The sequence below is a fragment of the Alosa pseudoharengus genome, unplaced genomic scaffold, assembly GCF_046254945.1.
Source record: "Alosa pseudoharengus isolate Yale_2024_CS ecotype anadromous, Long Island Sound unplaced genomic scaffold, YU_APseudo_1.1 YU_APseudo_1.1_scf_20, whole genome shotgun sequence".
Classification (NCBI taxonomy): Eukaryota; Metazoa; Chordata; class Actinopteri; order Clupeiformes; family Clupeidae; genus Alosa; species Alosa pseudoharengus.
This window is the reverse complement of record NW_027468664.1, coordinates 36752981-36778520: the sequence shown is the minus strand read 5'-3', so window position 1 is coordinate 36778520 and position 25540 is coordinate 36752981. Positions and strand designations below refer to the sequence as shown.

At 40.4% G+C, this 25540-nt stretch overlaps 9 non-coding genes across 9 annotated transcripts; all 9 read right to left on the bottom strand.

Annotated features, from left to right (window-relative positions):
* Nucleotides 1-17: 17 nt before the first annotated feature.
* Nucleotides 18-136, bottom strand: LOC143136961 (5S ribosomal RNA). Its single transcript, XR_012989554.1, has one exon. It is a non-coding gene; the product is annotated as a 5S ribosomal RNA (ribosomal RNA).
* Nucleotides 137-501: 365 nt separating this feature from the next.
* LOC143137284 (U5 spliceosomal RNA) lies at nt 502-616 on the bottom strand. Its single transcript, XR_012989849.1, has one exon. It is a non-coding gene; the product is annotated as a U5 spliceosomal RNA (small nuclear RNA).
* Nucleotides 617-1183: 567 nt separating this feature from the next.
* Nucleotides 1184-1302, bottom strand: LOC143136980 (5S ribosomal RNA). Its single transcript, XR_012989565.1, has one exon. It is a non-coding gene; the product is annotated as a 5S ribosomal RNA (ribosomal RNA).
* Nucleotides 1303-1667: 365 nt separating this feature from the next.
* Nucleotides 1668-1782, bottom strand: LOC143137203 (U5 spliceosomal RNA). The gene has a single exon (XR_012989772.1). It is a non-coding gene; the product is annotated as a U5 spliceosomal RNA (small nuclear RNA).
* A 1106-nt stretch (nt 1783-2888) lies between these two features.
* On the bottom strand, nt 2889-3003 carry LOC143137169 (U5 spliceosomal RNA). The gene has a single exon (XR_012989739.1). It is a non-coding gene; the product is annotated as a U5 spliceosomal RNA (small nuclear RNA).
* Nucleotides 3004-5617: 2614 nt separating this feature from the next.
* On the bottom strand, nt 5618-5733 carry LOC143137166 (U5 spliceosomal RNA). Its single transcript, XR_012989737.1, has one exon. It is a non-coding gene; the product is annotated as a U5 spliceosomal RNA (small nuclear RNA).
* A 1110-nt stretch (nt 5734-6843) lies between these two features.
* LOC143137165 (U5 spliceosomal RNA) lies at nt 6844-6959 on the bottom strand. The gene has a single exon (XR_012989736.1). It is a non-coding gene; the product is annotated as a U5 spliceosomal RNA (small nuclear RNA).
* A 1066-nt stretch (nt 6960-8025) lies between these two features.
* LOC143137164 (U5 spliceosomal RNA) lies at nt 8026-8141 on the bottom strand. Its single transcript, XR_012989735.1, has one exon. It is a non-coding gene; the product is annotated as a U5 spliceosomal RNA (small nuclear RNA).
* A 1031-nt stretch (nt 8142-9172) lies between these two features.
* LOC143137159 (U5 spliceosomal RNA) lies at nt 9173-9288 on the bottom strand. The gene has a single exon (XR_012989730.1). It is a non-coding gene; the product is annotated as a U5 spliceosomal RNA (small nuclear RNA).
* Between the last annotated feature and the right edge of the window lie 16252 nt (nt 9289-25540).

Here is a 25540-nt window from a genome sequence, read left to right as displayed (position 1 = left end):
ACAGGCAGAGAGAGAAAAGCTTACAGCACCTGGTATTCCCAGGCGGTCTCCCATCCAAGTACTAACCAGGCCCGACGCTGCTTAGCTTCCGAGATCGGACGAGATCAGGCGTGCTCAGCGTGGTATGGCCGTAAGCAAGTGCACACCGACAAAGTTGACCTGATAAACCTCCAGCAGCCGGGCATAAGAGCTCCCGGTATGATTTCAGGCTTGAGCCACTTACTCATTCAGAAAAAAAGCTGTATCGCGGAATAAAGACACACATGAGGAGGTTGCTATATTTCAGACGGGCATAGGCTACTTGAAGAGAGAGCTCCAAAAGAGAACGAGGAGCAAACTGATCAGAGTTTCAGAAATCTACCTGTCCAAAGAACGTTCGACCACACGTGAACAACAGGCCGTGCGGCCGAGGTGTAAGCTCCTCCCTATCGTTCGTCGCTATCAGCAGTACACGTCGGCGCACAAGCAAAGGGAGGGCGCTTCTTTTTCACAGATCGAGGGACCTCACCGTAAGGTGGGGCATCAAAAAATTCATATCAACTCATAGTGGTCCTTTCCACGGAAATCTTTAGTAAAAGGCGAAAGATTTATACGATATGAAGAGAACCATGAGTGTTCTGCCAGTCTGGACCATGACTTCAGCTAGCCACCGCCAGCGACACAGGTCACTATCAGAGTTACAGGTAGCCTAAACACCACGCACAGACCTTCAAAGTACTGCTTTACCTTCATGCAAATTTTGAAGTTATCAGCATACGGCCTACTCATTTTCAGAAGTGGCCCATGAAAAGTATTTTTTCCCCCTTTATTTTTTCTTTTCAAAGGCCAGAAAACCCACAAAGCATGCTGGGAAGCTGCCGTACATTGGCTACTAGACGAGAACCTCTTGGGGGTTTCGTTCATTATTATGCTGGGTTTAATGCGGTTCAGAGTCAGACAATGATGTTTCAGTGGAAGGCTTTAAAAGTTCCTATGGATAGAGTAGATCCTCACTATAGCCTGGTGTTCATATGAAATCACAACAATTTGGTCAAACGCAATATATTTGACAGATTAAATGTGTGACTTATTATGAAGTGAGAGCTGAAAAGAAAATGTTGAAGAGAAAATGGATCAGAGTTTGCGAAAGGTGCCTGTTGACTGCTGTGGCCAGCAGGGGCGCTCTAACAGGCAGAGAGAGAAAAGCTTACAGCACCTGGTATTCCCAGGCGGTCTCCCATCCAAGTACTAACCAGGCCCGACGCTGCTTAGCTTCCGAGATCGGACGAGATCGGGCGTGCTCAGCGTGGTATGGCCGTAAGCAAGTGCACACCGACAAAGTTGACCTGATAAACCTCCAGCAGCCGGGCATAAGAGCTCCCGGTATGATTTCAGGCTTGAGCCACTTACTCATTCAGAAAAAAAGCTGTATCGCGGAATAAAGACACACATGAGGAGGTTGCTATATTTCAGACGGGCATAGGCTACTTGAAGAGAGAGCTCCAAAAGAGAACGAGGACCAAACTGATCAGAGTTTCAGAAATCTACCTGTCCAAAGAACGTTCGACCACACGTGAACAACAGGCCGTGCGGCCGAGGTGTAAGCTCCTCCCTATCGTTCGTCGCTATCAGCAGTACACGTCGGCGCACAAGCAAAGGGAGGGCACTTCTTTTTCACAGATTGAGGGACCCCACCGTAAGGTGGGGCATCAAAAAATTCATATCAACTCATAGTGGTCCTTTCCACGGAAATCTTTAGTAAAAGGCGAAAGATTTATACGATATGAAGAGAACCATGAGTGTTCTGCCAGTGTGGACCATGACTTCAGCTAGCCACCGCCAGCGCCACAGTTCACTATCAGAGTTACAGGTAGCCTAAACACCACGCACAGACCTTCAAAGTACTGCTTTACCTTCATGCAAATGTTGAAGTTATCAGCATAAGGCCTACTCATTTTCAGAAGTGGCCCATGAAAATTATTTTTTCCCCCTTTATTTTTTCTTTTCAAAGGCCAGAAAACCCACAAAGCATGCTGGGAAGCTGCCGTACATTGGCAATTTAGTGAAATATTGGGTGACACATTTATGTCTATAAAACAGCTTTGGAAAAATATAAAGTGCATGCTTGCTGTTCTAAACATACCTAACATGATTCAGTCCACATACAAAGTAAAGCGTTTTGTTTTTTTAATCATACAAATTGTTCACATGTTGATTAATGGTCATTCTTTTTATGATTTCATTCTAAAATCATTTTGTTTATCAGAAACAGTTGCAGAGAGCAAATGCATCCACGCACAAAGAGATTGACAGAATTTTGGGGTTCATCATGTCATTTCAAATCAATGTGATTCTTGAAAAAATAACTTGAGAAGTAAATGCAAGACTAAAATAACTTGCATCGACCTGGCTGAAGGCGTCACATGTTACATTACCCTTTTCAGGAACCGTTCAGCATGTGGTATTACGTACACTACCGGTCAAAAGTTTGGGGTCACTTAGAAATTTCCATTCCACTCCATTATACACAGAAGATCAGTTGCATTGGCAAGCAATTTTCAGATCACATTATGTGCTTACATAATTGCAAAAGGGTTCTCAACTGTTGTAGAAAGAAATTACTGATCTGCAATATCTACATTGGCACAAATGTACATTCTGTTTATTAATCTAATATTATTTTAACAGGCTAACTGAGCAAACATTGGAGAACCCTTTTGCAATGATGTAAGCATAATCTGAAAACTGCTGCCCTGATTAAGAAAAGCAATGCAACTGCTCTTAACTAATATTCTATGTACATTACAGTATAACACAAGTTTCTATATGACCTCAAACTTTCAACCTGTATAGTAGATATAAGGCTGATAAGACAGCTTTGTGCACAATACAATTTTACAAAAAGAGGGACCCCACCATGCGATGGGGTATCAAAAAATTACTATAAACTCAAATTGGTCCTCTCCACGGAAATCTTTAGTAAAAGGCGAAAGATTTATACGATATGAAGAGAACCATGAGTGTTCTGGCCAATCCTGACGAGACTTCATTAACTTACTATCAGAGCGATAGTTCACTATAAGAGTTACCACCGATCATGCTCAAGTTATCAGAGTGCTGTTATACTGCTATGTCTATTACATAGGTTGCATTACTAAAAAAAAACCATACGTTAAAGAAGTATGCATGTACAAAAGTAAAATAGGCTATTCAATGAGGCGCAATGCACGCTGGGAGTATGACGTCACTGTTTTCAAATATCGGCAGGAAAGCAACTTTCTGATCGGTCCGATAAAGTCGGATAAAGTTACAGTGTAGCCAGAGCCCGTATACATTCTCTGGTATAGCCTACATTTATGTAGCGCAAACCTGTCGTAAATGTGCCGTTTGTACTCACTTTTTGCCACGACGCTAAACTGTACTTTCTGTGAACGGTAAAGTTGGAAATTAATTCCACGAATTTGTGAATTACATGCTTACTTAAGAATAAGTTAAAATAAACGCCACGCTTTATCAACCGGCTCTGGTATTGTAGCGTTAATGTTTTTTTTTTCGGTAGGTTTGTGCTGTTGCGTTGGCCTCGGCAAGGGGGATTTCTGTATCTGCCTGGTTCAATCGGCCATTGTTGGTAAATGCTTCCTCCTACTGGTCAAAATTGGAACTGTAGAGGCCTTGTATGCTGTGCACTAAAGAGGCCTGGGGTAAACTTGAAACAATCTAACATCAAAATCCTCCTCTGAAACACTGTTTTGTCTCGTGAATATGATAAAAAAAATATTTGGTGGAGATTGTAGGAACATTTACATTTACAAAATTGTAAGGAAACATTTAGCAGACATGACAATGTTATAATGGGCTGCATAAAGGGATAACCTTTGTAATGTTTGTTATGTACAGGGCCCATTTCACACTATTAAAAACGTGAAGGGGAAAGCCAAACAAAAGAAAGTGCAATGTGTTACGTCATCTCAGCGTTCTAACTGATGGTGCAAATGCAAAACTGAAAAACAAGCCTAGTAACTGTTAGGGTAGCCTCTCCAATCAGTCGTTCATAGAAATGTGTTCTTAGAACTTTTTAACAGAGTAGCCAAAAATACATAAATAAAATAGAATGGAATCAAAACGTATGGAACAAGCTGCACAATCACTGATCAGAACACATTCTAAAATGTATATGCTCTTGAAAACCAAATCTTTCCTCTCCAGCACTTGTAACTTTTTAAAACTTTTTAAAATCTACCAGCAACTGAGAAATGAATGGGAAAATTTACCAAAATGTACCAGCCACTCAACAGCATATAATTACTTTGTGTCTGAAATCTACAAGCCACAAGCCATCTATTTTTACCAATATGTGGCTGGTGCTATTTTCCAAACCTGTTTCTATCCCATTAAACAAAATGTCTGTGGATTTTTATTTTATTTTTTTACATCAAACATCACTCCACAAAATGTATGCTTATAAAACAGTCAACACAGCCTTAGGAAAATAAAGGTCATAACTAGGGGTGGGGAAAATATTGATACGTAATCTTGTATCGCCAGGCGCTTGTCATATCATACTTTCTTCATGATGTATGATAGATTCTTGCAATATGTCAACTATCACAGAATCACTGTATCTTGATAACATTGCTACCGTGGACAATATATCATTACAGTATTTTATCCCAAGTTATTCTGATATTAACATTCATCAAATGGAAATGCAATCTTAGGCATATTGCTCTATACTGTTTCAATAACACGTATTTTGTAATCTGCCATAGTAGTCTATAATACAACCTTTTGTACTTACTCAATGAACATGCAGTAAGTCTTACAATTTCAACATTCTGCATGAGAATAATGGCTGGAAACCTAATACATATCCTAGTCACTTAAAATAATACAACTACCACCACTGCTATCGCTATAATCATAGGCCTAAGGAAAATATATTTGTATTGTATTGTATTGTATTGTATTGTATTGAAATACATTTGTTTTAATAAGCGATACTTGATACATTGAAAACCATCTATGGCAGGACCTAGTGATCCTCTACACGGAAATCGTACATAAAGGTCAGCCTAAAAATATTATTCGTCGTGAAGAGAATCATAAACTTGTAGAGAAGCAAGGAGTTCTTGGAGAAAATCGTTGGTCTTGACTGAGCCCTATTCTGTCCTATGAATATGTTACCGCTGTCCCAACTTCCGTGTTGCGTGCAGACAGACAATAAAGCATAGCCCATAGACTCTTACGTAGTTTTACGAAGTACTCAAGAGAAACAGTAGACCCGTAAACCAATCAATTTATTTATTAGTCTAAGATATTAGTAAATTGTCACGTTGCAAAGTAGGCTAGGACTTGATCATGACACATCGTTCTACATGTGGGTACCGGTATACACAGACAAGTAACTTTCTTGTCATGTCCCAAACAGAAGGCTAAATAGTGCACGTCTTGTCGACTACCAGCAATCACCAACGCCACGAGGAAGACCATGCAACTTAACAAAGCCAGAAACATGGAGAACAATCTTGCTAAACGAGCACGTCGACTTCTGAAAAAATATAACTTTAATCATTGTAGCTGTTAGTTGCAAGGAAGGTGCACACCTCTACCTAAATCATATTATTTAACAAGGACAGGAAGCCCCGCACGGTGGCAGGGCATCAAAAAATTAGTTAAAACTCATAATGGTCCTCTCCACGGAAATCTTTAGTAAAAGGCGAAAGATTTATACGATCTGAAGAGAACCCAGAGTGTACTGCCTTAACAATGCGCCATCTGAGGTCCCTATGAATGAACGTGCGTTTCACGCTGACGGGTACCTAATATCCAAGCAGGCTTCGCATCGATAATTACGTTAAAAGCTCAATGTGCATGTGTTTCATACGAAATATCACAACAGATTGATCAGATAACAAGGTTTTCTTTTAACAATCTTTCGTACTATGAATGCAATAAGTCTCACAATTTCCCAGATTTCTCCTTTCTGCATGAGAATGGCTGAAAACCTAATACATATCCTAATGTAGTCAATTAAAATAACACATCTACCACCACTGCCATTGCTATAATCACTAGGCCTACTTTTCTACTACTAAGAGAAGGAAACATATGAAATACATTTGTTTTAATTTATGCAATACTTGATACATTGAAAGAAACCCATCTATGGCAGGACAACAAAATATACCGTATATTTTAATGATCCTCTACACGGAAATCGTACATAAAGGTCAGCCTAAATATTCGCCATGCAAAGAATCATAAACTTGAAGAGAAGAAAAGAGTTCTTGGAGAAAATCGCTGGTCTTGACCGGACCCTGTTCTGTCCTGTGCATTGTCTTGTCAAGGCTTCTTTAACTAGGCCTACGCGAAGCATGCTGGGTACATAATGTAACCGCTTTCCAAACGTCCGTGTTGCGTGCACTGCAGACAGTAGTTTCAGAGCCCGTTTTGGTAGTTTTAAAGACTCTTACGTAGTTTTACTAAGTACTCAAGACAAACAGTAGACCTGGCAATCAATCCATTTATTTATTAGACTAAGATATTACTAAATGGTCACGTTGCAAAGTAGGCTTGGACTTGATCATGAAACATCTTTCTACATGTGGGTAGGCTATACACAGACGAGTAACATTCATGTCACATCCCAAACAGAAGGCTAAATAGCACGTCTTGTCGACTATACCAGCAATCACCAACGCAAAGAGGAAGACCATGCAACCTAACAAAGCCAGAAACACGGAGAACAATCTTGCTAAATGGGCACGTCGATTCTAAAGATAATATAACTTCAATCACTGTAGCTATTAGCTGCAGGGAAAGCGTACACAACTACACAACTCATATTATTCAACAAGAGCAGGAAGCCCCGCACGGTGGCAGGGCATCAAAAAATTAGTTAAAACTCATAATGGTCCTCTCCACGGAAATCTTTAGTAAAAGGCGAAAGATTTATACGATCTGAAGAGAACCCAGAGTGTACTGCCTTAGCAATGTGCCATCTGAGGTCCCTATGAATGAACGTGCGTTTCACGCTGACGGGTACCTAATATCCAAGCAGGTTTCGCATCGATAATTACGTTAAAAGCTCAATGTGTTTCATACGAAATATCACAACAGATTGATCAGATAACAAGGTTTTCTTTTAACACTCTTTTGTACTATGAATGCAATAAGTCTTACAATTTCACAGATTTCTCCTTTCAGCATGAGAATGGCTGAAAACCTACATATCCTAATGTAGTCAAATAAAATAACACATCTACCACCACTGCCATTGCTATAATCACTAGGCCTACTTTTCTACTACTAAGAGAAGGAAACATATGAAATACATTTGTGTTAATTTATGCAATACTTGATACATTGAAAGAAACCCATCTATGGCAGGACAACAAAATATACCGTATATCTTAATGATCCTCTACACGGAAATCGTACATAAAGGTCAGCCTAAATATTCGTCATGCAAAGAATCATAAACTTGAAGAGAAGTAAGGAGTTCTTGGAGAAAATCGCTGGTCTTCACCGGACCCTGTTCTGTCCTGTGCACTGTCTTGTCAAGGCTTCTTTAACTAGGCCTACGCAAAGCATGCTGGGTACATAATGTGACCACTTTCCAAACATCCGTGTTGCGTGCAGACAGTAGTTTCAGAGCCCGTTTTGGTGGTTTTAAAGAATAGACTCTTACGTAGTTTTACTCAAGACAAACAGCAATCAATCCATTTATTTATTAGACTAAGATATAACTAAATTCTTACGTTGCAAAGTAGACTGGGACTTGACCATGAAACATCTTTCTACATGTGGGTACACAAACGAGTAACTTTGTCATGTCCCAAACAGAAGGCTAAATAGCGCACGTCTTGTCGACTAGCAATCACCAACGCCATGAGAAAGACCATGCAACTTAACAAAGCCAGAAACACCGAGTACAATCTTGCTAAATGAGCACGTCGACTTCTAAGAAATACATAATTTAAATAATTGTAACTGGCAACAGGTGGCACACCGCGAGACACTTCGTGTTATTTCACAAGAAAAGGAAGCCCCGCACGGTGGCAGGGCATCAAAAAATTAGTTAAAACTCATAATGGTCCTCTCCACGGAAATCTTTAGTAAAAGGCGAAAGATTTATACGATCTGAAGAGAACCCAGAGTGTACTGCCTGATGCACGTGCCATTTGAGGTGCCTATGAATGAGCGTGCGTTTCACGATGACGGCTACCTACTATCAGGCTTCAAACATCGATCACTACTAGTAGGCCTAATGACTATATTAAAAGCTCAATGTGCATGTGTTTCATACGAAATAGCACGATAGATTTTCTTTTAACAATCCTTTGTACTTACGCAACGAACATGCAATAAGTCTTAGCCTACAATTTCACACATTTCTCCTTTCTGCATGAGAATAATTGCTGAAAAAAAAACTTAATACATATCCTAATGTAGTCAGTTAAAATAATACAATTACCACCACTGCCATTGATTTAATCACTAGGCCTACTTTGCTTCTACAAAGAGAAGGACACTTGATACATGGAAAGAAAACCATCTATGGCAGGACAACAATGTATAGGCCAGGCTATATATATCTTAGTGATCATCTATGAAATCGTACATTAAGGTCAGCCTAAATATTATTCGCTATGAAGAAAATCATAAACTTGTAAAGAAGCAAAAATCGCTGGTCTTGACCGGGCCCTCTTTTGTCCTATGCACTGTCTTGTCAAGGCTTCTTTAACTACGCAAAGCATGCTGGGTACATAACGTTACCGCCGCTTACCCAGCTTCCGTGTTGCGTACATGCACAATAGTTTTAAAGAATACCCCATAGCCTCAAGTAGTTTTACGAAGAAAGCCTACTCAAGACAAACAGTAGACCCGGCATCAATCCATTTATTCATTAGACTAAGATATTACTAAATGGTCACGTTCAAAGTAGGCTGGGACTTGACCATGAAACATCTTACTACATGTGTGTCTAGTCCCAAACCGAAGGCTATATAGGGCACATCTTGACAACCAACAATCATCAACGCCAAGAGAGAAGCTATGCAACTTATAAACATAGTAGGAGGCACGTAGGGAGCATATCGCTAAAACGCGTGAATAACATCTTCTACACTAGCTAACTGTAAGAAAAGTGTCATGCAATACGAACAGGTGATAATATTTAACAACGAAAGGAAGCCCCGCATGGTGGCGGGGCATCAAAAAATTAGTTAAAACTCATAATGGTCCTCTCCACGGAAATCTTTAGTAAAAGGCGAAAGATTTATACGATCTGAAGAGAACCCAGAGTGTACTACCTACAGAACGTGCAACCTGAGGTACCTATGAATGAACGTGCGTTTCACGATGACGGCTACCTAATATCAGGCTACATATCGATAACTACTAGTAATGATTAGTTTAAAAGCTCTATGTGTATATGTGCTTCATACGAAATATCACGACAAATGGATCAGATAACAAGGCTTTAAACACAATTGTATACATTGCTGCAATGCATTCTGGGAACTAACTCCACTTCCTCTATCTCTCAATGACTCACTCGTGTTACGGTAAGATAGTCATACAAATCTTACGTTATAGCTTATTGTAAGCTAAATAACTGAAATTATCGGAGGCTCCCACGTCTATTTGTGTCATTTATAACTCAGTTAAACATACCGTAAAACAAAAAATGTGCATTGTGCAAACAAAGCCGTGCGTGTACACGCTTGTAGCAATCCATAGACAGCAGGCCTAGAATCAAACCCGAGTCACAATGCAGGGCTCGACTCAAGTTTCTTGCAACCAATACAACGAATAGCTTAACCAAGTGAGTAAAAAAGCGCACGTTGAAGGCATCGGGAAAAAGGATAAAAAGTGTTCTCAGTTGAAGACAGTGAAGAGTGCTGACTACGACGGCCACCAGGGGGAGGCAGAGAGAGAAAGTACAGGCCCAACAGTGCTCTGAAATCGGACATGCGCAGTGTACCGTAGTATGGCCATAAGGAACAAGAAACTGACAAAGTTGACCTGTGGGGTGTACTACGAATCTCGATTAGTGGGTTAGCGAGGTATGTTGCGCTCAAAGCCAGGCTATGCTGTGACACGAAAGTGGATCTGTTTTAGTGTCGCTAAAACAGATCCACTTTCGTGTCACAGCCTGTCTATGGTCACAGCATAGCCTGGCTTTGAGCGCAACATACCTCGCTAACCCACTAATCGAGATTCGTAGTACACCCCACTGATCTAATTGGATATCTGATGGTGATATGTCAGATTTCTTTGTCTGCAGTCTTCTAGTGTGAGCAGTCGAATAGGCCTAAACTGACCGTGAAACGTAGATACAAAACGTATGCGACAGAAATGCACAGTATCTGTCTGGCTGGTGGGACTTGGTGCCTTTGGAACATTATCCACAGTATTAACAGTTGACTTTTCAACACAGTAGGCCATCAACCACATTGTGAGATTTAAAACAATCATCCCATGGCCTCTGGGCAACGGTTCCCACTCTAGCATCGTAACGGACGCACACTTTGCTTTAAAGTAGATATACTTAAGTATGAATGGGGAGTATCTGTACTTTACTTGAGTTTTTATTTTTCTTCCTACTTTTACTTTTACTTCATGTTAAAAGTCTAAAATCTAAAATTAAATGTATACTTTTACTCCACTACATTTTCATTAGCAGCATTAAGTAGAAAGTAGGCTAAAATAATGTGCATGTTATATGTTGTAGGCTAAATTTGCAACCCCAAGATTTTCTGACCTGATGTCACCACAGGACACGGCAATGACTGAAAACATAATGACAGAGTTAAAGCAAACTCATAGCAAACTCATAGCAACACTTAAGTCTTGCTGATCCTAGCACTCACCAGCCGTCTTAAACTGACAACTGTTAAAAACAGCACTCACTGATGCACTTATTCTTACTGTACTCTAATGCTTTTTAAATTGTCCTAAAATTGTTGAGAATTGCTCTAAAACTTAAACTGTTTACCATGATGTAAGTCGCTTTGGCTAAAAATGCGTCAGCCAAATGTAATGTAATGTAATGTAAATACAGCTAATGGCGGCCTTACATTGTACGATTTTGGTCTGTTTTCACAGTCGGCGACTAAATTTCCAAAGTCGGACAAAAATCATGGGAGTTGAACTGGAATCGCGGCGCGCTCCCGTCAACTAGATCGTTAAGTGTAAGGTGCCAATCTTAGCGGTTTTAAGTCAGTCGGAGTCAGTCCTTTTCTAGTTTTGCCGTTACGACAATATCAAACATGTTTGATATTATCGCAAGTCTTTCTAGTCGTGGCTCATGCAAATAGTGACGTGAACTATAAAAACCAATAGTGACCTCTCTCCAACAACAAACAGGAAGGGGAAAAGTAGGCGACAGCTGTAGCCTATATGATTATTTGTTATTCTTATAATATTTGTCATTTCTTATACATATTTAGTCGGCTCTTCCACGTGACAGAACAACTCTATATCGGTTAGGGATGTCACGCATGAAACAATGCTGCAGAAACACGAAAATACGACTTTGAGTTTAGTAGGCCATCATTTCAGTTCCTGTTTATCTATTGCACGATGGGTAATAATTTAAAGGAATCTAGTTGCAGTCTTGTAAATAGTGACCCTTCAAGATCCCTAGTCATTGCAAAATCATAGTCTGTGACTTAAAACTCTACTACTTGTCTTTAGATGTGAGAGGGTCTGAGACTGTAGTCTTTCAAAAATCTTTTCCAAATCTTTGCAAATCTTTCCAAAGTCTGTCAGTGTAAGGAGGGCTTAAGACATAACACAGCAAGGCCTATGGAGACTTTAGTAAGGAGCTGAATTAAATGTAAATTCTAACTGTTTGTTTTTCATTAATAGCACTTTTGTTTAGGCTTTCAAAGCATGTTTATGGACTGTGATGTAAAGCTATAAACATGTTGAATACAGTTCATTATAGGCCTAAGGAACCAGCAGTGAAAATGTAATGGCAGCTATCTTTTGTTCAGGCTTCGAAGACATTGTATGAAGCTTCCAGGATAGAGCGCGCTCAGAGTGGCATGTATCTAGGGAGGCAATCCAATCAATTGATAATTTTAACTGAGCGTCCCTGCAGCCTGTGAGGGAGCCACACGCCTTGCTAGAGCTTCAAAGTTAGGCTATTCCTCATTTTTTTGTAAGTCGCTTAATTGGAGCATCTGCTAATTGAATAAATACAAAATGTAAATAAATGATTAAATTTCCAGCCTCTATCAGTCTGGCTGGCAAGAAGGCACTGAATTTTAAGAGATGCTCAAAGAAACTGAAGTAGCCTAAATGCTAACGAAGGCAGACCAGCTAACAGAAAATAAGTTACAAAAGCTGACATTGCTTATTTGTGTGATAAGCGATTGATTGACAATTAATTGTATGCTTATATAGCTTACACACCAACCAAAGAGTGCAAAGAGTTTAAAATATAGGCTATTGAGAGGTGAATGAGCTAACTTAGCGCATCACTGCTGAGCTGCTAAGGGCAGATTACTTTGCACATGTTGAAAGTAGCTAGGCTATAAATGGTCCACACGGTTTCACCGAAAGTCAATGCCAACGGTGACAATAATATCTCAACAACGTTGTTATGACCATATCCCATTTGACAAGATAATAACTTAGAAACTCAGTTTGTATCACATAACAGCTACCACGCATCTGGAGGGCAAAAAATGCCAAACCCTATGAAGTTATAGGCTACAAGCTAATACTCTTCAGAACAGCAATATGTTACATTGTAACACACAGATTGAAATACAATGTTTGGTGGTCTTACCTTTGCCTTTCCCCCTCCCAGCTTTGGTTATATCATGTCCTTTTCTGGAACTGCAATCCTTTACTGATAGTCCTCAAGTCCAGTCCGACTCCAACGGGTAATCCAAACATGGGCAGAATACAGCCACGTGCCTGCTTCTGCAACCATGCAAAAAAAACTCCAGCAGACTATGCATCCTGTTTCAAACTTCAATTCATATAAACTGCACTCGAAGGATAGGCACTTTACAAGGCCTGAACGACAGAATAAAACGAATGGTCTACACGTCAAAGTCAAATACATTAGAGGGCCAAAAAACCAAATTTGCTACAAGCCGAGGGCCGGACTGGTTCAATGTTTATTAAAACATATTGTAGTGAATGGCGTTTACTGGCCACGACGGCTACGCCCCCACCATGTGGATTAATTGCAGTAGGCTGCAGGTGAGGTGGGACACCTGTGGCTTGTTGGGAGCGTGCGATTGTTGCTGTCAAAGGGGAGATAAAGAGAGGCTGAATTTGGACACGAGAGGACTCGCGGCGTGTTGATTAGTGCGGCTGGACGGGGGCATTCCGCAGCACGCCAGACGTTGTGGATTACTTGCGAACATTGTGGATACTTGCGAACTCTGTGGATTAGGCTACTTGCGGACTCTGGATTATCTCTGGACATTTACGGTCAGTCTCATAACGCTCCAGGCTGGAGCTGCTGTACGGACTAAACCAGTACTTTCTCAAAGCCGGTCATAGGACCCTGTGATCTAGCTAAGTCTATTGATCGCCTTGTTATTGCAGTCTACTGTGTGTGTGTGTGTGTGTGTGCGCGCGCTTTGAGTTTAGCCCCCGGCCGGGGTTAATGGCCAGTCTCTTCCCCTAGTTTAACTCGGCCATAGAGAGGGCTAGTTTAAGCGGGTTGTATGAATGCGGGGTGGCTGTGTGTGGGAGGTAGTGGTGTATTAATTAATTCTTGTTAATAAACTGTGAAAAGTAAATCCCGAGTTGTGTGTGTTTAAGAGTGTGTCCATGAGAGGACCAGGCGGGGGTGACACATGCTACGTCACCGATTTTGATGAAACTTGGCCAGTTTGAAGGGTCCACCTAAAAACTCAAAGCCAAAATAGTACAAAATTTGAAACAACCCAAGGGAAGTTAGGACCGCCTCCTTGTTTTAGGGCAAAAAAACTCGAAAAAAGGCCCAAAATTGCATAAAATGTTGACATCCCTCCTGCTGTCAGATTTAAACTCCGCAAAGTAACAATCCATGCCATCAAAGGTCCATCCAAGGTTAGTTTAAAACTGGAGTTACAAGGCGTAAGGTGTGACTGGTGTCCAGGACTGCACATGTCCACTATGTCACATGCTTTTTGGCGAATACCCAAAAAATAGCATTATTCAGACCTGAATATCTCCGATGAGCAACCTCCCTTTTTCAAAATTCTTTCTGCACATGAAAGGGCCATCTGTGGACTTCATAAATCAAAAGAAAAATGCTCGGCCTTTTTATTATTTTTTTCGTGGTAACCGCCTAAATAGTGTGATCCAGCCAGTGATTTCAAATACATATCTACTTCAATGATTGGTTGAAAATAATGCTTAGGTAATTTATGGTGGACAAATGGATATATATTATCATCAATCATGTCTGCTGATCAAATCCAAGCTACATTTAATGTCCTGAGTGTAATATATTCCTTAAGGTAGCTCAAAATGACATCATCGGGTGACATACACCAGTATACCCGTAGGTCTAATTTTTGCAAATGTGATATCTCCAACATATCTCAGGGCAAGAAACAATCACTTGGACTCAAATAATAACTTGTAAGATTTTGATAGTCAAAGGTCAAGGTCACTGTGACCTTATGTACATCCCATTGTGGTGAATAAACCTCTAAAAATCCCTGACATAATTGCAAATGTGATACAAACATTCACACCGGCCCTTTCTGAAACCAATCCCTACCCACTCCCCTAAGTTACGATGTGCACTCAGGTGGGAATCACCCTTACAGCTAAATCGAGTTCTCCATGTAAATGGGAAAATGTTGGAGTTCTTTTATCACTTTTGGGTGCTATAGGCTAGTTGGAACTGCTCACCTCAATGAACTATGATAAGCTATGCTAACAGACTGAGGTACTGCACACACACAGATGAGAAGGGTATGTATCATCTTATCTAACTCTGGCAGAGACAATAAGATATTTTCCCAAAATGTTGGCATGTTCCTTTAACACTTGGTTAGGAGTGCAAGTGGCTAGTGAGAGAGTGTAGCTAGTTTCGGAAAGGGCCTTTCACTCACAGATAACAAATTAATTTGAATTTGATGGTCAAGGGTCATAGGTCAGGGTCATTGTGACTACATTCTTGTGAGGAATGCCTATAGGAAGTTTTTTTCTTTCTTTCAAATTCGGCAAACACAGTCACTTACATGTACACTCAAAGATGAACTGATTAGATTTGAGTGGTCAATGTTACTGTGACCCCTCAAAAAAACAACATGGGCCTACTGTATTTTTACACCTTGAACACAATATCCTGGAAACATCTTGAGGGAGTTATTTCAAATTTAGCACAACTTAGGCCCTGTACACACACAACCAGATATTTTATGTTTGGGTCTTTCGTCCACACATAAAAAGTGTTTTAGCCCACACAGATATATTTTTTAAAACCTTCTAAAGAGGATGCTGGTTTACTTGGACCTGTGGATATCCAAAATGGAGATTTTTACATACAAGTACAGTATATACGTATATATACTCTTTTTCGTCCCGTGAGGGAAATTTGGTCTCTGCATTTATCCCAATCCATTAATTAGTGAAACACACACGCAGCACACAGTGAACACGCATAACAGTGAGGTGAAGCACACACTAATCCCGACAAAGTGAGCTGCCTGCTACAGCGCTCGGGGAGCAGTGAGGGGTTAGGTGTCTTGCTCAAGGGCACTTCAGCCGTTCCTACTGGTCGGGGTTCGAACCGGCAACCGGTTCGGTTACAAGGCCGAAGCACTAACCAGTAGGCCACGGCTGCCCCCGTGGACAAGGACGTGATGGTTACTTTGGGTATTGGGTGTTCGTATATATAGCAAGTCAGTCAGTACTCTCCTGGGCTTTACTTGTTTTGTAGCCTACTGTACCTCGATGTCCATCCATCGTAAAAACATGTCTGTAGACCCTGCTTATTAGTACAAGTTGTTTTAAAGCAGAGACTCTGATATTGTAGAACCACCTAGCTTCATGTTAGGGTTCCACAAGGAAATCTGTCTGGAACATTGAAAACATGATAATGTACATTACTTGTGAATATGTTTCCATTGCATGCCACATGACCAGTGGTTAAAGTGGGATTTGGCAGGTGGGGGAACCCTAAAATCCAGTGTCGGTGCAACGGGGAAAAATGACTCCCCGTTGGACAACATATTGAGTATCGTGGTGTAGCAATACTTTTTGGACAAGAATTGATAGCTTCTTGGTAACCTCTGTACACACGAAAATTAACTCCCCAATTATTTTAACAATATAATCGCGCTGTATTGTTGGTATGAAAGAATATATTTATTATTAAATTATCCGAGGTGGCGGAACTGTGTTCCTCCCACTTTAATTCCTGCATGTTACTGCTGTCTGCTGTGTTGGGCTAATGGAGTAATGCCAAGCTAGATTAACATTTTCCCATGTTAAAACAATTCATCACATGAAAAATAACAATGTTATTATCATGTGATAATAACAAAAATAACAATACTCTGTGTTTCCAGGATATCATGTTTAAGTTGTAAAAATATTTTTTAGTGAAATAGTTTTTTTTTGTGAGGTCAGAGTAATATTGACCTTTCACCACCCAAATATAATCAGCCACAAAACTTCTGTTAGACTTTTTTTGAGGACGGTCACTAAAAGGAGCTGTAACAAATATCGGAAGCTGCTGAAAAGGCAAGCCAATTGCTATGGCACTCACATGCTATTCGGGGTCATGTTGTAACCTGAATTGACTCTGAGACGCTGCTGCTGTGTTTCCGGAGTGGTAGTTGTTGGTGCCTACATCAAGGGCTTGCGTGTCGGCTGTGTATGTTGTTGATCAGATCATAAGTGTCCACAGTAATGAAGAGAAATGACTGAAGAATTTATGATATTGTTTGGTATGTTGCTGATCGGATCATAAATGGCCATAGCAACAAACAGGAATGACTGAAGAATTTGTGACAATGGTTGGTAGTTGGTATCTAAATATTTGTTGGTATTTGTTGGTGTCTGCATCAAAGGTTTGCGGTTTGACTGGTTATGTTGCTGATTGGATCAGAAACTGTGGGAGCAAAGAAGAGGAATGACCAAAGACTTTGGTGGTACTTCTTGGTGCCCTCATTAAGGGTTGGTGTTTTGTTTGTTGTATAGTTGCTGATGGGATCATAAATGGCCACAGCAAAAAAGATGATTAACTGAAGAATTTGTTGGTATTTGTGGGTGCCCACATCAAGGGACTGCAGTTTGCTTGGCTGTGTTGCTGATCGGATCATAAACGGCCACAGCAAAGAAGACAAATTACCAAAAATGTGTTGGTATTGGTTGGTAGACAACCTATCATGAGTGTGGAGGGAGCTGGGACTGAGATGCCAGATACCACTGTTGAGCCTTCTGAACGTCACCGATGAAAGACGAAGTGCAAGTGAATATTTGTACCAAATTTGAAAAAACATCCCTACAGGCATTTATAATATATAATTTTCTCAAGAATGCAAGGTCCTTGACCTCGATCTTTGACCACCAGATTCAAATATTTGTTATCTGTGAGTCAAAGTGAATATTTGTATCACATATGAAATTATGTCAGGGATTTTTTGAGATTTATCCACCACAAAGGGATATACATAAGGTCAAGCGCGCCGGAAGCACCGGTGCAGGGGGTGCGAATGCCACTTTTCGGGAGTAAAAAAAAAAAAGGGCAGTTGTTGACCACAACACCGACACGGCATCGCATTGATTAGAGCAGTGGTTCCCAAATGGGGGTACGCGTACCCCTGGGGGTACGTGAAGGCACTCCAGGGGGTACGTGAGATTTTAACCCTTCAAAGCCGATTGATGCAAAGTGCGTCAAAAAACACACCCTTTCTTCTCTGTTACATTGCTCCGCAACTGTTCATAGCAGCGAGAAGCCTTTATCCTGTGACAGAGCAGAAGTAGGGCTTTCCAACGAGACCACGCACTTGTCTGTACGTTAAAGTATGAAGATTAAAAAATTAAATCAAATTGCATCATATTTACAGTCTCTGCGTTCACCTGCGCACCCACTCTCGTTTGAATTACTTGCAAACCCGTGAACGCATAGATATGGATATATCAGATGAAAGAGGAGACACAGGGCTATCCATTGGTACCAAGTATGTCGATCCTTCTGGCTTGTGAAAACAGACAAAGTGACTGCAAAATAATAACGTCATGTACAAAAACCAACTGCACACCCATTACTCTCGTTTGAATTACTCGCGGACCTGTCATCGGATAGATATGCCACGCATGTCAGATGAAAGAGGAGACACAGAGCTATCATTTGATACCAAGTACATCCTTCTGGGATATAAAACAGACGAAGTGACCGCAAAATAATAACTTCATATAGCTCGACTTACCTCTGTTCTCTGTATCTCTGTTTTTGTGGCAAAGCATGTTTATAATCCAACGCTATTGAGTGTTTCTCTATGGCAAAGAGTGTTCATAATCCGGTTTTGAGATCCTAGCAAATTCCTGCATGGTATATCAAGGCTCACATTGCATCCCAATTTGTTCGACAAAGAAACACCTTTTTTGCCTTTCCTTCATGGCAATGCAGTAAAAAGTTGTAGAGAATCATGAGTGCAGACAGGCACACACGTAAACTCGGGTCAGATCAGATATGGAGTGCAGAAAGGTCATTTTTAATCACTAATTAATGTATAACATGATTACAGTCAAACACAAAGGGAACAGGCACAGTTGGGTAACTAATTCTAGTGTCGTTTTCTTACGGGGATAAACAGTGACAGGTTACCGGGGACCTTTTACGCTAACCTTCAACATGTAGCAAGTAGGTTACGTGCAGATCTTTTCATCACAGTCATTAAGGCTTGGCTGCGTGCACAGGACAGAAAATGGAGATTGTGATCATTATTATTGTAGGCTATAGACTACCTCCTTTATTCCTTGAATGGAAATTCAGGTTATGCTGGTGTGTCTGTGTCTGTCAATATCAGGCGCAGTTTATTTTAGCAGATTATTCATTTAGAACTTGTAGCCTAGACTAAATCACTCTGTGCGTAAAAAGACGCTACTTGCAGTCCAATCAGCTTGAATGAAACCACAGCACCTAACCACGCACCTTAAAAATTATTATTAGACTATCTTATATCGTAATATCCCACGTGAAAACGTGCGTCAATAGTTGGCCTCTGGAATTTTCAAAATGGTCTCGGGGAACCCAGCCCGAAACCAGATTTGTCTTTCTTTTTTTTTGCACCCCCACTTTCAAACTCGTTCCGGCGCCGCTGCATAAGGTCACAGTGACCTTGACCTTTGACCTTTGGCTACCAAAATGTTACAAGTTATTATTTGAATCCAAGTGACTGTTTCTAGCCCTGAGATATGTTGGAGATATCACATTTGCAAATATTGGACCTACGGGTATACTGGTGTATGTCACCCAATGATGTAATTTTGAGCTACCTTAAGGAATACATTGCACTTAGGACATTAAATCTAGCTTGGATTTGATCAGTAGACATGATTGATGATAATATATCTCCATTTGTCCACCATAAATGACCTAAACATTATTTTTCAACCAATCATTGAAATAGATATGTATTTGAAATCACTGGCTGGATCACACTATTTAGGCGGTTACAGCGACAAAAATAATAAAAAGGCCGAGCATTTTTCTTTTGATTTATGAAGTCCACAGATGGCCCTTTCATGTGCAGAAAGAATTTTGAAAAAAGGAGGTTGCTCATCGGAGATATTCAGGTCTGAATATTGCTATTTTTTGGGTATTCGCCAAAAGGCATGTGACATAGTGGATACGTGCAGTCCTGGACTGACACCAGTCACACCTTACGCCTTGTAACTCCAGTTTTAAACTAACCTTGGATGGACCTTTGATGGCATGGATTGTTACTTTGCTGTGTCTAAATCTGACAGCAGGAGGGATGTCAACATTTTATGCAATTTTGGGCCTTTTTTTGAGGTTTTTTGGCCTAAAACAAGGATGGGGGCCTAACTCCCCCTGGGTTGTTTCAAATTTTGTACTATTTTGGCTTTTTGAGTTTTTAGGTGGACCCTTCAAACTGGCCAAGTTTCATCAAAATCGGTGACGTAGCATGTGTCACCCCCGCCTGGTCCTCTCATGGACACACTCTTAACTCCTCCTCCGACTACCAGTAACATAATTACAATATTAAAATGACTGCACGTAACCTATTGAACCAAGACGTGTACTGTATTTTATTTAATGATTAAATGAATAATGACTGTGACTGAAGTGCGGGCAAAGTTTGTACAGAAATGTACGATTTTTCCCATCCTCACCGACCTTGTCATAAAACTTGTTTAAATGATCATATGATGCCTCCTTGCTGCTTTGTCGTCTACATCAGCCTTTCTCAAACTTCTTTGACCTGAGGCCCAGTCAAGGCATACTTTGGGGTCATAGGGCCCACCTACATGAACCCACCCCCTCCTCCCACCCCCCATCAAATTATCATAATACAATTATTATTATTTTTATACTATATTGCTATACATGCACTTCAAAACAGTCAATGTTTAAAGTGCTAAGATTGTTCACAAAAGTTTGTGAAAACATGTACATTTACTAAGTAAAATATAATTAGGCCTACAATAGTTTCATTGTTTTTGCATTGTTGCATGATGCTTGCATGAGAAATACTTCTCAAAACAACAGCAGTTATATGGGTGCCTTTTTTTTTTGGGATGTTTCGCTCATGCAAGCATCATACACCGATAGAATATTTATATGCTATTTAATTACATTTAATTTGAATGCCTTAATGTAAGGATTCAGGAAACACAATACCAGCTTTTGTGAATGGTAAATGGCGGATCAGATCATGCGTAATCTAAGACTAATTAATAGCTTTTGGCTGACTTTAATATTTAATGCCAAACAGTGTTTTATATAGTCTGCTCTGTTTTTTTATGGAAGTTGCATAAATCCACGTCGTTCTATTAAATGCCGTTTCATAATTGAATAGCCTTAGGTTGAAGCTTAGCTTTGCTACCAACGTGCACACGCATGCATTGAATGCCTTAATGTAAGGATTCAGGAAACACAATACCAGCTTTTGTGAATGGTAAATGGCGGATCAGATCATGCGTAATCTAAGACTAATTAATAGCTTTTGGCTGACTTTAATACTTAATGCCAAACAGTGTTTTATATAGTCTGCTCTGTTTTTTTATGGAAGTTGCACGTCGTTCTATTAAATGCCGTTTCATAATTGAATAGCCGTTGAAGCTTAGCTTTGCTACCAACGTGCACACGCATGCATTGATTAAACGCTCATACCACGACTTAATTATTTGCCTCTATGTTTGATGACACCAAATTAACAAGTATTTCCTACTAATTGCAGAAATGTTTGTTTTCTTTTTCTGTCCGCGGCTCCTTAACCAATTGCGCAGCAAATTATCAGACGATGGCCCGGGAATAATTTCTGCAGACCATTGTCCACATTGTGGACCGCGGCCCATACAAATGGTGACCTGCATGCTGCCATATTAAGGCATTTTTACGGTGTGTTTTAGCCGGGTTTTCGCGTGGAAGGCTCTGTAGAAATCTGGTACCATGAGAGCGTGCCGTTCACAGACACCAGAATGAACGAGTTCACAGTAACGTTCATCAGGAAGTAGTAATACAGTACGTTCAGTTCACTTTCGCTCAAAATATGAACGAGTTCATGAACTTTCGTTCAATGAACGCGTTCAGGCACAACAATGGGGAGGGGAGTAGCTGAAAGTTGACATCTGCCCTGACTGAATACTGATGAATAATGAAGCCAAGGCCTACTTGCGGCGCCGCAGTGAGTTCGTGGGCTACCGTGGCATTGTGGGGAATGGAGTATTGGTGCGTGCAAAACAGCAGCCGGCGGCTGTGGCCTGCGGGCCGGTTACTAATCAAATATCATCCCGGGGGCCGTAGATAATTCATTCCGGCCCGCGGGCCTTGACTTTGACATCTCTGAGTCTACACTAATCCAAACTGTTATCATAAAGACTTGAATCATTAAACCATTCACATAAAATATGAATACAGAATTATTCACTTCAATAGACAGAAAGTTGAATGGATGTTGATAGGCAGATTGTTTAATGGATGTTGGTGGATAGTTTAATGGGTATTATATGATATTTCATATATGATCATGACTAGGCCTGTCACGATAACAAATTTTACTGGACGATAAATTGTCTCAGAAATTATTGCGATAAGCGATAATATTGTCCTTCTGAGAATTTTCCTCGGGAAGAGGAAGACGGCCCACTTGTTGTGTTTTTTTTCCCCAACTGGGAAAACTGCAGCGGATGATTGTGTTTTAGATGCATATGCATGTTTGTTGTGTTGCCGCTTTTAATTGCGGTGTGTTTAAATGCGACACACCGACTCGCACACGTGCAGTGGTTCACCACGGGCATTCGGTTTAAATCCAAAATGCTCCCACACTGCAGCTGTCGCGTTAGGCTTAGAAACCTATTCCATCTTTTTTGTCTCGAACTCGCAACTAGCTTTCTCTCTGCCTAGTGCCTACCGGATACTTCTCACGCGGCTCTTTAGCTGCACTCTGTGGTAGGCTACGCCAGTAGTCCCGCCTCCCCACACACGATGCGACTGATAAGTGACTGACATGAGGGTTCACTCATCGTTACTCTAAGGACCCGAGAGAGAGACGAGGAAAACAAACAAGCATGCAAATGGCATTTATCGCGGCCAGAAAAATGATCGAGCTAATTTTAATTATCATGCGATTAATTGATTTATTGAATATCGCGACAGGCCTAATCATGACTCATCAAAAACAAAATCATTAAAGGAACATTCAGCTTTTTTACAGTCTGCTCACGGAATGGGAAGCTAGTGGTCGTGAGGAGATGATTGCCGAATAATAAATGCGTACGATCGCTGACTGCACCTTTAAGGTGCGCTCAGAGTACAGAGAGTGAACTGAATGGAGGTCACAACCAATTATGTGTCCGATTTCTTTCTGGTGTGACTGCCTGAGCTCCCACACCAGTCATGAATGAGGTGATGCTCTCTATAGTGCGCATGAAAATGCAATCTACTGTTATCCGATTTCTTCTTCTTCTTCTTCTTCTTCTAACGCTTTTTCTACGTTTAATGCGGCTTCAACCGTTTAATGTAGAAACTTTATTCAAACTGCGTTACGTAGGTCTTACTTAGGACAGGTGTGGAATGTATTTTTCATATTTGTAACTTTTATACTTTTTGAACTATTAATTAAAAACTATTAAAATTTTCCACATAGACTTAACATTGCCGATTATGGCATCACAATAGAGCACTTAGAACCCTATGCCAAGTGTTCCGGCCAGAGCCATATGGTTCCGGCCACCTCCAGCAAATGTCTGTCTTAGGCTTTAAGCACACAATCTGGCTCTCTTAAGACTACAGATCCTGTTCAACTGTTTCCTCTGCCCACAACTGTTTCAAAATAAAAGTCTCCACTACAATAATTCCCTATTAAATAATTTAACCATTTAAACTATCCAACTATTTAACTGTTCAACTATTCCAACTGTCAGTTATCATTAACTATGCCTCTAGCCTACTATATTAAACCACCACCTACCTAGCAACCATTGAAATTAAGCATCTATGTCAGTTTCCATAGCAACCAAGATGATTATACTAGCAAACCACTGTAGTAACTCTTTTATTTCTGATAGTAGCCACCATGGACACCCTAGCAACAACCTAGCAATGACTTCAAGTACCCTAGCAACCAGCATAGCAACCACCATAACTACTCTAGCAACAGTCAGTTGTCATCAACTTTGAGTCCCGTCAACTGTTTCCTCTCCCCACAACTGTTTCAAAATAAAAGTCTTCACTGCTATAATCCCCTATTAAATTATTTAACCATTTAAACTATCCAACTATTTAACTGTTCAACTATTCCAACTGTCAGTTATCATTAACTATGCCTCTAGCCTACTATATTAAACCACCACCTACCTAGCAACCATTGAAATTAAGCATCTATGTCAGTTTCCATAGCAACCAAGATGATTATACTAGCAAACCACTGTAGTAACTCTTTTATTTCTGATAGTAGCCACCATGGACACCCTAGCAACAACCTAGCAATGACTTCAAGTACCCTAGCAACCAGCATAGCAACCACCATAACTACTCTAGCAACAGTCAGTTGTCATCAACTTTGAGTCCCGTCAACTGTTTCCTCTCCCCACAACTGTTTCAAAATAAAAGTCTTCACTGCTATAATCCCCTATTAAATTATTTAACCATTTAAACTATCCAACGTTTTAACTGTTCAACTATTCCAACTGTCAGTTGTCATCAACTATGACTCCCGTCAACTGTTTCCTCTGCCCAAAGCTGTTTCAAAATAAAAGTCCTCACTACAATAATTCCCTATGAAATATTTGAACCAATCCAACTGTCAGTTGTCATCAGCTATGACTCCCGCCAATTGTGTCCTCTGCCCACAACTGTTTGGCAGCCTGGGCTTTTCAGTCAACTAGTGTGATCAACTCCTAATCTATATTTAACTTTTAAACTGTCTACTTTTAAACTATCAACTTTTATTAAGCTGTGCAACCACCATGTCTGTCCTAGCGACATTTTTATGTAGAAAGTTCGTTCAAACTTTGTAACGTAGGTCTTGAAAAGGACACCTGGGGAATGTATTTTTCACTTTTGTAAACGTTATACTTTTTGAGATATTAATAAAAAACAAGCTTGTTTTCCCCCATAGACTTAACATTGGGCTGATGACATCACAATGGGCTAATTAACTTGATTTGCACCTGTATCAACTTCCAACTGCTCAACTAGGACCTATCAAAGGGCCAGTTAAACTGATTGCACCTGTATCAACTGCTTTTTGCTCAACTAGGCCAACTCTCTCTGTGTCTCTCCATTCTACAAGGATATAAGGCACATTCCATCCAACTTTCTTTCCATTCATCCTCTTCAAACCATTCACTCATCCACCCATTAAACTATCCACCAACATCCATTAAACAATCTGCCTATCAACATCCATTCAACTTTCTGTCTATTGAAGTGAATAATTCTGTATTCATATTTTATGTGAATGGTTTAATGATTCAAGTCTTTATGACTTGAATACTGTGTAGTTATTATGGTCATTTGTGATTTTGTACCCATGTGTACCCTGTGTGTGTGTCTTTGGTCTGTATGCAATGTATCCATTGTCTAGCCTTGAATTCAATGAAGTTGTCTAGATGCCTTTTGCCTATCACCAAGGTGTGAATGTTTGTAGAACAGCATGTGTCCAGGCCTCTGAAGGACTTCCCAGGAAAGGGGGTAGTTTTAATTAAAAGATAATAGAAGCTGACCAGACCTGATGAAGGCCTAATCCTCATCCTCCCTTTCTATTGCATATTCAAACTGGGTTGGACCTAGAGGTCACTCCTTCTTTTGTTTGTAACATAAAGTTAGTATACGCCTCTGAGAAGTTAGAGAAATACTGAGAACATCTGGTGGAAACCAATGATGGGGTGA